General features: G+C 40.5%; 1 pseudogene; it reads right to left on the reverse strand.

Annotated features, from left to right (window-relative positions):
* Positions 1 to 822: 822 nt before the first annotated feature.
* On the reverse strand, positions 823 to 11426 carry LOC140709393 (large ribosomal subunit protein P2 pseudogene; annotated as a pseudogene).
* Positions 11427 to 13479: the final 2053 nt, after the last annotated feature.

Below are 13479 nucleotides of genomic sequence, written 5' to 3' on the forward strand. Positions count from 1 at the left end.
TGTTTTGTCTCACTGGACTCAGATAAGTTGGTAACTAAGTGCACAGTGAACTTGTTTCACAGAGATAATTACTCAAAATATAAATGTATGATGAATTAGCAGAGTAAACAGCTTTGTACCATGAGGCAGGTAAAGAAATGAGACATGGCCAGCACTACCAAAGCCCCTTTCATGAAACGTAAGTTCCTCCCACTTTGCAAAAGGACTTGACTTCTAACACTATCATTTTTAATTTGTTTGCCTATCGTGAACTTTCCATATTTGGAATCTCACAGAATGTGTTCTTTGAAGCTTGGCTTCTTTCGTGAAGCATTATATTCATGAGATGCATTATGTTGTTGTGTGTGGTAGTAGCTCATGCATTTTTATATATAATACATTTTTCTTATCTGATCCTTTTTTAAATTTTAATTTTAATTAATGTATTTATTTTTTTGAGACGGAGTTTCACTCTTGTTGCCAAGGATTGCAATGGCGTGATCTTGGCTCACTGCAACCTCTGCCTCCTGGTTTCATGCGATTCTCCTGCCTCAGCCTCCAGAGTAGCAGGGATTACAGGCACCTGCCACCAGGCCCGGCTAATTTTTTTGTATTTTGAGTAGAGATGGGGCTTCCCCATGTTGGCCAGGCTGGTCTGGAGCTCCTGGTCTCAAGTGATCCACCCACCTCGGCCTCCCAAAGTGCTGGAATTACAGGTGTGAGCCACCACGACATTTGGGTTGTTTCTAGTTTGTGGCTATTATGAATAAATATTGCAATGAGCATGCTTGTCACATGGTGCACATGGGAACATATATATATATATATATATATATATATATATATTTTAAATGTGTAAAAAGCCTTTATTTGCAGGGAAGCAGGAATTTAATCAAAGAGGCCAAATCCCATGTCATCCTCTGACTCTTCAGACTCCTCCTTCTTCTCATCTTTCTTCTCCTCTGCTGCAGCAGGCGCGGAGCCAGCAGCAGACGCTGCAGAGCCTGGGGCAGCGGAGAGGGCCACAGCCCCACCGGCAGGTACACTGGCAAGCTTGCCAATACCCTGGGCAATGATGTCTTCAATGTTTTTTCCATTCAGCTCACTAATAACCTTGTTGAGCCGGTCGTCGTCCGCCTAGATGCCCACGCTGTCCAAGATCTTCTTGATGTCCTTGACGCTGGGGGAGGAGTTACCCCCGAGGGCAGCCAGCAGGTAGGAGGCGATGTAGCGCATCGGGGCCCGTCTGCGGCGGCGGCGGAGAGGCCTCACGCGTGCGACCTCGGCGGTGTCAGAGAGGAAAAAGAAAACGGGAACACATTTTGATTGGTATGTGCCTGGAGGTGGAACTGATGGTTCATAAAGTCACTTCAACTTCAGGTGATAATTTGAACCAGCTTCCCAAAGTAGTGGTACCAATGGACATACCCTCCTGCAGGTATAAAACTGTCTGGACTCTGTTCTAGTCCTGTTCAGAAGCAGGATGTCCTTCAATACATTAGTCCAGTGAGTCATGCGGCCCTGGGATATAAAACTTACCTGGGGTATAAGAATTGTGAAGTGGTCATCCAAGGCTCAGGAAAGCTGCCGGGGGCAAATGGAGCAGGTATGAGACTTCCAGTTGTTCCCCATCCTTTCTTGGAATGTCCCCATCCTTTCTTGTCTGATTTTAGTATCAAAGTTTTTCTGGCCTCATAACATGAATTTGGCAGTGTTTGCTCTTTTTTCAATCTTTGAAAGAGTTTGTTTAAAATTGGTGTTCCTCCTGGGAGGCAGAGGTTGCAGTGATGTGAGATCACGCCATTGCACTCCATCTCAAATAAATAAATTTGAGCAAACTCCGTCTCAAATAAATAAATAAAATAAAATAAAATAAAATAAAATAAAATAAAATAAAATTTGCATCCTTAGATGTGTGGATGGCATTCACAGGTGAAGCCATTTAGTCTCAGAAAGTTTTTTAAATTGCAGATTTAATTTATTTCTTTATTATAGGATTATTCATATTTTCTTTTTCTTTCTTTTTTTTTTTTTGAGGCAGAGTTTCGCTCTTGTTGCCCAGGCTGGAGTGCAATGGCACAATCTTGGCTCACTGCAACCTCTGCCTCCCAGGTTCAAGTGATTGTCCTGCCTCAGCCTCCCGAGTAGCTGGGATTACAGGCATGTACCACCGTGCCTGACTAATTTTGTATTTTTAGTAGAGATGGGGTTTCTCCGTGTTGGTCAGGCTGGTCTCGAACTCCTGACCTCAGGTGATCCACCCGCCTCGGCCTCCCAAAGTGCTGGGATTACAGGCGTGAGCCACAGTGCCTAGCCCATGTTATCTTTTTTAGGAGAGATTTTGTACATTGTGTTTTTAAAGGAATTTGTTTATTTCACTAGGTTTTCAAATTTATTGGCTTAACTTCATCATATCCATGTATTATTGTTTTATGTTCATGAGTGATTTCTATTTTTATTTTTTAAAAAATTGACTCTATTTTCACTATATAAAATTTTTAATGATACGGAGAAATAAAATTTTAAAAAGAAAAGTAAGCAGATGATCTGCTAAATGGCAATTAAGCTAAACTGTGGCCTAAAAATGGGCTTATCAATAAATATGACTTAAACAATTGATTCAATTTGCTTAATTCTCTTATTAAGACATAGGTGATAAATCTTTCTGCTCACTTTAGTAAAATAAAATCTAAGGTGCAATTGATGAGTTTGGATTTTATCTTTAGCCCTTTAGTGTCATCTCTTCCTTATTTAATAGTTTAAAACTGAAATTTCTTGATTTTCATATGAGTTCACGATTCTTTGAGAATCCAAAGGGAATCAAAATTTTCTTATCCAGTTCCAGCAAGAGTAAGATTGCTGTAAGATACCTCGCTGAGAATGCCCTGTACCAAGACAGGCCAACATTCAAATTTAGAAAATACAGAGAACACCATAAAGATACTCTTCAAGAGGAGCAACCCCAAAACACATAATCGTCAGATTCAACAAGGTTGAAATAAAGGAAAAAATGTTAATAGCAGCTAGAAAGACAGGTTGGGCTACTCACAAAGGGAAGCCTATTAGACTAATAGCAGATCTCTCTGCAGAAAGCCTGGAAGCCAGAAGAGGGTGGGGGACAATATTCAACATCCTTAAAAAAAATTTTTTTCAACCCAGAATATCATATCCCACCAAACTAAGCTTCATAAGTGAAGGAGAAATAAAATCCTTTCAAGACAAGCAAATGCTGAGAGATTTTGTCACTACCAGGCCTGCCTTACAAGAGTTCCTGAAGGAAGCACTAAATGTGGAAAGAAACCAGTACTACCCACTGCAGAAACAAAATAAAATGTAAAAACCATAGACACTATGAAGAAACTGCATCAACTAATGGGCAAAACAACCAGCTAGCAGCTGGGTATGGTGGCTCATGCCTATAATCCCAGCACTTTGGGAGGCTGAGGTGGGCAAATCACAAGGTCAGGAGATTGAGACCTTCCCAGCTAACACGGTGAAACCCCGTCTCTACTTAAAAAATACAAAAAATTAGCCGGGTGTGGTGGTGGGCACCTGTAGTCCCAGCTACTCAGGAGGCTGAGGCAGGAGAATGGCGTGAACCCAGAAGGCAGAGTTTGCAGTGACCGAGATCATGCCACTGCACTCTAACCTGGTCAACAGAGCAAGACTCCGTCTCAAAAATAAATAAATAACCAGCTAGCATCATAATGACAGAATCAAATTCACACATAACAATATTAACCTTAAATGTAAATGAGCTAAATACCCCAAGTGAAAAACAGAGAATGGCAAATTTGATAAAGAGTCAAAACCCATCAGTGTGCTGTATTCAGGAGACCATCTCATGTGCAAAGACAAACATAGGCTCAAAATAAAGGGATAGAGGAAGATTTACCAAGCAAATGGAAAGCAAAAGCAAACAAACAAACAAATGTTGCAATCTTAATCTCTGTTAGAACAGACTTTAAACCAACAAACATCAAAAAAGACAAAGAAGGGCATTACATACTGGTAAAAAGATCAAGGCAACAAGAAGAGCTAACTATTGTAAATATATATGCACCAAATACAGGAGAATCCAGATTCATAAAATAAGTTCTTAGAGACCTACAAAGAGACTTAAGACTCCCATATGATAATAGTGGGAGACTTTAACACTCTACTATCAATATTAGACAGATCGATGGGACAAACACTTAAGAAGAATATTCAGGACTTGAACACAGCTCTGGACCAAGTGGAACTAATAGACATCTACAGAACTCTCCACCCCAAATCAACAGAATATACATTCTTCTCAGCACCACATAGCACTTATTCTATAACTGACCACATAATTGGAAGTAAAACACTCTTCAGCAAATGCAAAAGAATAGAAATCATAACAAACATTCTCTCAGACCACAGTGCAATCAAATTAGAACTCAGAAATAAGAAACTCACCCAATGTTGCACAATTACATGGAAACTGAATAACCTGCTCCTGAATGACTACTGGGTAAGTAACGAGACTGAGGCAGAAATAAATAACTTCTTTGAAACCAATGAGAACAAAGACACAACGTACCAGAATCTCAGCTAAAGCAGCGTTTAGAGGGAAATTTATAGCATTAAATGCCTTCAAAAGAGAATGGGAAAGATCTACAATTGAAACTCTAACATCACAATTAAAAGAACTAGAGAAGCAGGAGCAAACAAATTCACAAGCTAGCAGAAGACAAAAAATAACTAAGATGAGAGCAGAACTGGAGATAGAGACACAAAAACCCCTTCAAAAAATCAATGAATCGAGGAGCTGTTTTTTTGTAAATATTAACAAAACAGATAGCTAGCCAGACTAATTAAAAAAGAGAAGAGAGAAGAATCAAATAGACACAATAAAAAATGATAAATGGGAGATCACCTCTGATCCCACAGAAATACAAACTACCATCAGAGAATACTATAAACACCTCTACACAAATAACCTAGAAAGCCTAGAAGAAATTGATAAATTCCTGGACACACACACACCCTCCTAAGACTAAACCAGGAAGAAGTCAAATTCATGAATAAACCAACAAGAAGTTCTGAAATTTAGGCACTAATTAATAGCCTACCAACCAAAAAAAGCCCAGGACCAGACAGATTCACAGCCAAAATCTACCAGAGGTACAAAGAGGACCTGGTACCATTCCTTCTGAAACTATTGCAAACAATAGTAAAAGAGGGAATCCTCCCTAACTCATTTTATAAGGCCAGCATCATCCTGATACCAAAACCTGGCAGAGACACAACAACAACAAAAAATTTCAGGCCAATATCCCTGATGAACATCAATGCGAAAATCCTCAATAAAATACTGGCAAATCGAATCCAGCAGCACATTAAAAAGCTTATCCACGATGATCAAGTCAGCTTCATCCCTGGGATGCAAGACTAGTTCAATCTACACAAATCAATAAACGTAATCCATCACATAAACAGAACCAGTGACAAAAACCAAATGATTATCTCAATAGATGCAGAACATGCCTTTGATAAAATTCAACACCCCTTCATGCTATAAACACTCATAAACTAGGTATTGATGGACTACATCTCAAAATACTAAGAGCTATTTATGACAAACTCACCGCCACTATCATACTGAATGGGCAAAAGCTAGAAGCATTTCCTATGAAAACCAGCACAAGACAAAAATGCCCTCTCTCACCATTCCTTTTAAACATAGTATTTAATTTCTGGCCAGGGCAATCAGGCAAGAGAAAGAAATAAAGGGTACTCAAACAGGAAGACAGGAAGTCAAACTGTCTGTTTGCAGATGACATCATTGTATATTTAGAAAACTCCATCGTCTCAGCCCCAAAACTCCTTAAGCTGATAAACAACTTCAGCAAAGTCTTAGAATACAAAATCAATGTGCAAAAATCACAAGCATTCCTATACATCAGTAATAGACAAACAGAGTGATAAATCATGAGTGAACTCCCATTCACAATTGCTACAAAGAGAATAAAATACCTAGAAATACAACTTAAAAGGATGTGAAGGATCTCTTCAAAGAAAACTACAAACCACTGCTCAAGGAAATAAGAGAGGACACAAATAAATGGAAAAACATTCCATGCCCATGGATAGGAAGACTCAGTATCGTGAAAATGGCCATACTGCCCAAAGTAATTTATAGATTCAATGGTATTCCCATCAAGCTACCATTGACTTTCTTCACTTTAAATTTCACATGGAACCAAAACAGAGCCCATATAGACAAGACAATCCTAAGCAAAAAGAACAAAGCTGCAGGCATTACACTACCTGACTTCAAGCAATACTACATGGCTACAATAACAAAAACAGCATGGTACTGGTAACAAAACAGATATATAGACCAATGGAACAGAACAGAGGCCTCAGAAATAACACCACATATGTACAAACATCTGATCTTTGACAAACTTGACAAAAACAAGCAGTGGGGAAAGGATTCCATATTTAATAAATGATGTTGTGAAAACTGGCTAGCCACAGGCAGAAAACTGAGACTGAACCCCTTCCTTACACCTTATATGAAAATTAACTCAAGATGGATTAAAGATTTAAACATACAACCTAAAACCATAAAAACCCTAGGAAAAAACCTAGGCAATACCATTCAGGACATAAGCATGGGCAAAGACTTCATGACTAAAACACCAAAAGTAATTACAAAAAGCCAAAATTGACAAATGGGATCTAATTAAAGAGCTTCTGCACAGAAAAGGAAACTATCATCAGAGTGAAGACACAACCTACAGAATGGGAGAAAATTTTTGCAATGTATCCATCTATCCACACAAAAGGCTAATATCCAGAATCTACAAGGAACTTAAACAAATTTACGAGAAAAAGAAAACCCACCAAAATTTGGGTGAAGGATATGAACAGACAGTTTACAAAAGAAGACATTTATGTGGCCAGCAAACATACGAAAAAAAGCTCATCATCACTGGTAATTAGAGAAATGTAAATCAAAACCACAATGAGATACCATATCATGCCATTTAGAATGGTGATCATTAATAAGTCAGGAAGCAACAGATGCGGGAGAGGATGTGAATAAATAGAAACACTTTCACACCATTGGTAGGAGTGTAAACTAGTTCAACCATTGTGGAAGACAGTGTGGCGATTCCTCAAGGATCTAGAACTAGAAATACTATTTGACTCAGCAATCCCATTACTGGCTATATACCCAAAGGATTATAAATCATTCTACTATAAAGACACATGCACTTGTATGTTTATTGCGGCAATGTTCACAATAGCAAAGACTTCAACCAAACCAAATGCCCATCAATGTTAGACTGGATAAAGAAAATGTGGCACATATTCACCATGGAATATTATGCAGCAATAAAAAAGGATGAGTTCATGTCCTTTGCAGGGACATGGATGAAGCTGGAAACCATCATTCTCAGTCAACTAACACAAGAACAGAACACCAAACACCACATGTTCTCACTCATAAGTGGGAGTTGAACAATGAGAACACATGGACACAGGGAGAGGAACATCACACACTGGGGCCTGTTGGAGGGTGGGGGTCTGGGGGAGGGATAGCATTAGGAGAAATACCTAATGTATATGATGGGTTTATGGCTGCAGCAAACCAGCATGGCACGTGTATACTTATGTAACAAACCTGTACATTCTGCACATGTACCCCAGAACTTACAGTATAATTTTTAAAAAGATAAAATTCACAAACCTTTAGCCAGACTAAGAAAAAAGAGAAGACCAAAACAAATGAAATCAAAAATGAAAAAAGGAGACATTACAATTGATACCATAGAAATTTGAAGGATCATTAGAAATGATTATGAGCTACTATATGTTATTAATCTGGAAAATCTAGGAGAAACTGATACATTCCTAGATACATAAAACTTAAGATTGAACCATGAAAATATCCAAAACATGAGTAGACTAATAATAAATGAGATAGAAGCAGTAACAAAAAGTCTCCCATCAAAGAACAGCCCAGGATCTGATGGTTTCATTGCTGAATTCTACTAAACATTTTAAAAAGAACTAACATCTATCTATTCAAACTATTTCAAAAAAAAGAAAGAAGGACACTTCCAAACTCATCCTATAATGTCAGTATTATCCTAACACCAAAACCATACAAAGATGTAACAAAAAAAAGAAAACTATAAAGCAATATCTCCGATAAACAGAGACACAAAAATCTTTAACAAAATGCTTGCAAACCAAATTCAACAACACATTAAAGAGATTACTCATCATGACCAAGTGGAATTCATCCCAGGAATGCAAGTATGGCTCAACATATGTAATTCAATAAATGTTGTCACATCAGAAAAATAAAAGACAAAAACCATATGATCATCTCAATGGACTCCAAAAAAGCATTTGGTAAAATTCAACATCCCTTCATAATAAACCAAAAAAAAAAAACCTCGGTGTAACAGGAATATACCTCAATATGATAAAAACCATATATGATAAACCCACAACTGAAAAATTGAAAGCCTTTCCTCTAAGATCTGGAAGAAGTCAAGGATTTCCACATTCCCCACTTTTATTCAACGTAGTACTAGGAAATCTTAGCTAGAGGAATTACTGAAGACAAAGAAAAGGTATTCAAATTGGAAAGGAAGAAGTGAAGCTACCCTTGTTTGCAGATGATATGATCCTATATTTAGTTAAACCTAAAGACTCCAGCCAAAAAACATTAGAATTGATTAAGAAATTCAGTAAAGTTTCAGGATACAAAATCAACATACAAAAATTGGTGGCATTTCTATATGCCAACAATAAACAATCTGAAAAAGAAATCAAGAAAGTAACTTATTTATAACAGTCACAAATAAAATACCTAGGAATAAAATCAACCAAAGATGTGAACGATCTCTACAACAGAAACTATAAAACATTGATGAAAGAAATTGAAAAGGATAGAAAAAATGGAAAGACAGTACATGTTTATGGACTAGAAGAACTAATCTTACTAAAATGTCCATTCCACCCAGTCTACAGATTCAGTGCAATCCCAATCAAAATATCAATGACATTCTTCACAGAAATAGATAAATTAATCCTAAAATTTATTTGGGACCATGGAAGATCCAAAATAGCCAAAGCCATCCTGAACAAAAGTAATAAAGCTGGAGGAATCACATTACCTGGCTTCAAATTATGCAAACTATAGTAATCCACACAGCAAAACTGGCATAAAAATAGGCACACAGACCAATGGAACAGAGTGGAGAGCCCAGAAATAAGTCCACGCATTTATAGTTCAACTCATATCCCACAAAGGTGCAAAGAACTTACATTGGGGAAAGATAGTCATTTCAATAAATGGCATTGCGAAAACTGGATATCCATTTGCTGAAGAATGAAACTAAATCCCTAACCACATATAAAAATCAAATCAAAATGGATTAAAGGTAAATGTAAGACCTGAAACTATAAAACTACTGGAAGAAAACATTGGGGAAACACTCCAGGACATTGGTGTGGACAAAGGTTTCTTGGTAAGACTGCAAAAGCACAAGCACCCAAAGCAAAAGTGGACAAATGAGACCACATCAAACTAAAAATCTTCTGCACAGCAAAGGAAACAATCAACAAAGTGAAGTGACAATCCAATGGGAGAAAATATTTGCACACTATCCATCTGAAAAGAAAGTAATTGCCAGAATATATAAGGAGCTAAAACAATTCAATAGGAAAAAGACAAATAACCTGGTATTTTAAATGGGCAAAAGATCTGAACAGATCTCTCTCAAAATAAGACATACGAACAGCCAAGTGTATGAAAAAAATGCTCAATATCACTAATCATCAGAGAAATGTACATCAAAACCGCAATGAGATATCATGTCACCCCAGTCAAGATGGCTTTTATTCAAGAGACAGGCAATAATGAATACTGGTGAGGGTGTGGATAAAGGGGAACCAGCATGCACTGTTGTTAGGAATGTAAATTAGTATAACCACTATGGAGAGCAGTATGGAGGTTCCTCAAAAGAATTAACAAATATATACGATCCCGCAATCCCACTGCTATCCCACTGCTATTCCACTGCTATCCCACTGCTATCCCACTGCTGCGTATATATCCAAAAGAAAGGAAATCAGTATTTCAAGACTACATCTGCACTCTCATGTTTACTACAGCACTATTCAAAATAGTAAAGATATAGAATCAAAGTGTCTATCAACAGATGAATGGAAAAGGAAAGTGTGGTACATAAACACAATGGGATATTAGCCAGTCATTAAAAGAATGAAATTCTGTCATTTTCAATAGCATGGATGAAAATGGAGGACATTATGTTAAGTGAAATAATGCACAGCATGACAAATATCACATGTGCTCACTCACTTGTGGGAGCTAAAAACATGAACTCATGGAGACGGAAAGTAGAATGAGATGGTTAATAGAGGTTGGGAAGGATGGTGGGTAGAGGGGATAAATAGGGACTCATTAATGGGTACAAAAATACAGTTAGATAGAATGAATAAGTTCTAGTAATTGGTAGCACTATACAGTGACTATAGTTAAGAACAATTTTACTATACATTTAAAAATAAAAGAGAGAACTGGAAAGTTCCTAAAACAAAGAAATGCTAAATGCTTGAGGGGATGGTTACCCCAATAACCCTAATTTGACCATTAAACACTGTATGCCTGTATCAAAATATAACGTAACCTATAAATATGTACAACTAATATTTATCCAGAATAATTAAAAATTTAAAAACCAAAAGAGAAAAAGCAAACAGAAAGTATACCTAGTAAAGGCCTGAAATATAAAGTCTATGTGGTTTGGCAAGCCACAAAAGATAGCAGCATATTATACACCCTACATAATGAAAGAATTGTGGCACTGATGCATAATTAGATATATGGGGGAAAATTAGAAATTGAAATGCAAATGTAAATTGTGAGTATACTCAATGATGTAGCTGAAACCTTAAATTATGTGGTAAAAGACTATATTTTTAATAAATTTAATGGGAAAATAAAATATTGGAAAATTTTAAAAATAAGTATATATTCACAGTGTATACCTGGAGAAAAATTAAACCATTGAGAGATCTAAATGAGAATGATAAAACCACAAAATCCGTAGGAAAATCTCTCAGAGATCAAAAGGACTACATAGCAAAAAAAAAAAAAAAAAAAAAAAAAAGAAAAAAAGAAAAAGAAAGAAAAGAAAAAAAGATATAACCATAATCAAAGGACAGAAAATTATTTACCTATATCATAGAAATGGAAAAATATTCTTATTGTATGTATAGGGCTACATAAACAAAAGAAATCACCGGTTCTGAAAGGATCCCTCCGTGTCCAAAAGACCACAGGGTCGCGGCGCCTGTCAGACAAGAGTCCTTCCAAGGATTCCGGGTCGCGCAGTCCCCGGTGAACGGCTTTGACCAACATTCTGGGGCGGAGAACCCTGGGGAGTGTAGTCTACCGAGGGGATGCGAAGCGCAGGGTCGCATAGCCACGGGCCGTGCCGAGGATTCTGGGTAGCGTAGTCCCGGCCGCGCTGAGGATTCTGCGTAGCGTAGTCCCGGGCGGCGCCGAGCGGTCCAGATCCCTGGGCGGCAGCGAACCGTGAGGTGGGTAGTCCACCGTCGGTGACCTCAGCGCCTCGTTTCGCCGTCAGCCGCCCTGGTGAGTCGCGCTCCTCCGGGTCCCTTTCTCCAGCGCCCTTCCTGCGCAGGAAGAAGGGCGGGAAGGCCTGGGACGCCAGGGCGCTGCTGGGGCCGTAGCGCGCCCTGCCTCAGGCCCGGCGTCTCCATGTTCTGGGGAGGGGCGGAGACCGAGCGGTCCAGATCCCTGGGCGTCAGCGAACCGTGAGGTGGGTAGTCCACCGTCGGTGACCTCAGCGCCTCGTTTCGCCGTCAGCCGCCTTGGTGAGTCGCGCTCCTCCGGGTCCCTTTCTCCAGCGCCCTTCCTGCGCAGGAAGAAGGGCCGGGAAGGCCTGGGACGCCAGGGCGCTGCTGGGGCCGTAGCGCGCCCTGCCTCAGGCCCGGCGTCTCCATGTTCTGGGGAGGGGCGGAGACCCAGGCCGCGCCTTGGAGTGGACTGTGGCACTGCGACTCGCCAAGCGTCCCGGGTCTGGGCCGCTACTCGGTCTCCGTCCCGGTTGCGTGTAGTGGCGGTTAGGCAGCCCGGATTTCACAGGGGCGCCGAGCAACCCAGGTCTCCGTGTGCCAGTGTCGCCGCTCCTCGGGTGGGGACGGGCCAGCGGCCTAGGTAGCTGCCACGCGGGTCGTTTGGCTGGAGGTGGAGGGGGACTGGCCACAGACTGGGTTGGGTGGGGGTTATAGCCCAGAGACTGATGGACTAGGTCCGACTCGGGTTCCCTCCGACTCTTGGTGCTCCAGACTTTGTTGTGGGAGGCGGGACCGGGGAGGACTTCGCCCGCGTGTTTTGGGGAAGGGTCGCTGCTTTGGGTTGGGGGCAGGCCGCCTTGGGACTATCTTCCTTGGATGGGAGGGTAGGCCGGGACCAGATGTCCTGGCACGGGCACTTGTAGACATGTGTGGGGGCCTCTGCGTGGGGCAGCGTCCGCGGGAGGTGAGGTAGCTGTGGGGACCCAGGTGGTCTCTTCCCTGGAGCCCTACTAATGATGGCAAAATATATTTAAAGAGGTTTATTCTGAGTCAGTGTGAGTGACTGTGGCCCAGGTTATTCAGTCTCAAGAGGTCCTGAGAAAGTGCCCGAGGTGGTCGGCTTGCAGGTTAATTTTATACAATCCAGGGAGACAGGAATTTCAGGTAAAATCATAAATCAGGCTGAGCACTGTGGGAGGTCAGGAGTTCCAGAGCAGCCTGGGCGGCACAGCGAGACACCCTGTCTCTACCTGAAATTAGAAAAATAAAAAATTAGCCGAGCATGGTGTCCCATGCCTGTGGTCTCAGCTACTTCGGTGGCCCAGTCAGTTGAGTCCGGGAGGTGGAGGCTGTAACGAGCTATGTTGGCTGCCCTGCATGCCAGCCTGGGCAACACAGCGAGATCCTGCCTCAGAAAATCATAAATCAATATGAGGAAGATACACATGGGTTCCTCCCAAAAATCCAGTATCTCCAAACGGGTTTATACCTCATGGGGGCACTTAGGTATTCTTTAGTGGACAATTGGTTGAGAGACTTAAGCTGTTGCCTAAAGCCTGGAATCAGAAGTATGCCAGAGTTAAGGGGATTGCATAGATCAAAGTTCTTGTTATGTAGATGAAGCCTCTTAGTTGGCAGCCCACAGAATAGATGGTAAATGTATGTTTTCAGTTATTTTTGTTTCTTTATTTGTTTTTGTTTTTTTGAGAGAGAGTCTTGCTCTGTCGCCCAGGCTAGAGTGCAGTGGCGTGATCTCAGCTCACTGCCACTACCACCTCCCCGGTTTGAGCAGTTCTCCTGCCTCAGCCTCCTGAGTAGCTGGGACTACAGGTGACCACCACCACGCCTGGCTGATTTTTGTATTTTTAGTAGAGATGG

The sequence above is a fragment of the Chlorocebus sabaeus genome, chromosome 2, assembly GCF_047675955.1.
Source record: "Chlorocebus sabaeus isolate Y175 chromosome 2, mChlSab1.0.hap1, whole genome shotgun sequence".
Lineage (NCBI taxonomy): Eukaryota > Metazoa > Chordata > Mammalia > Primates > Cercopithecidae > Chlorocebus > Chlorocebus sabaeus.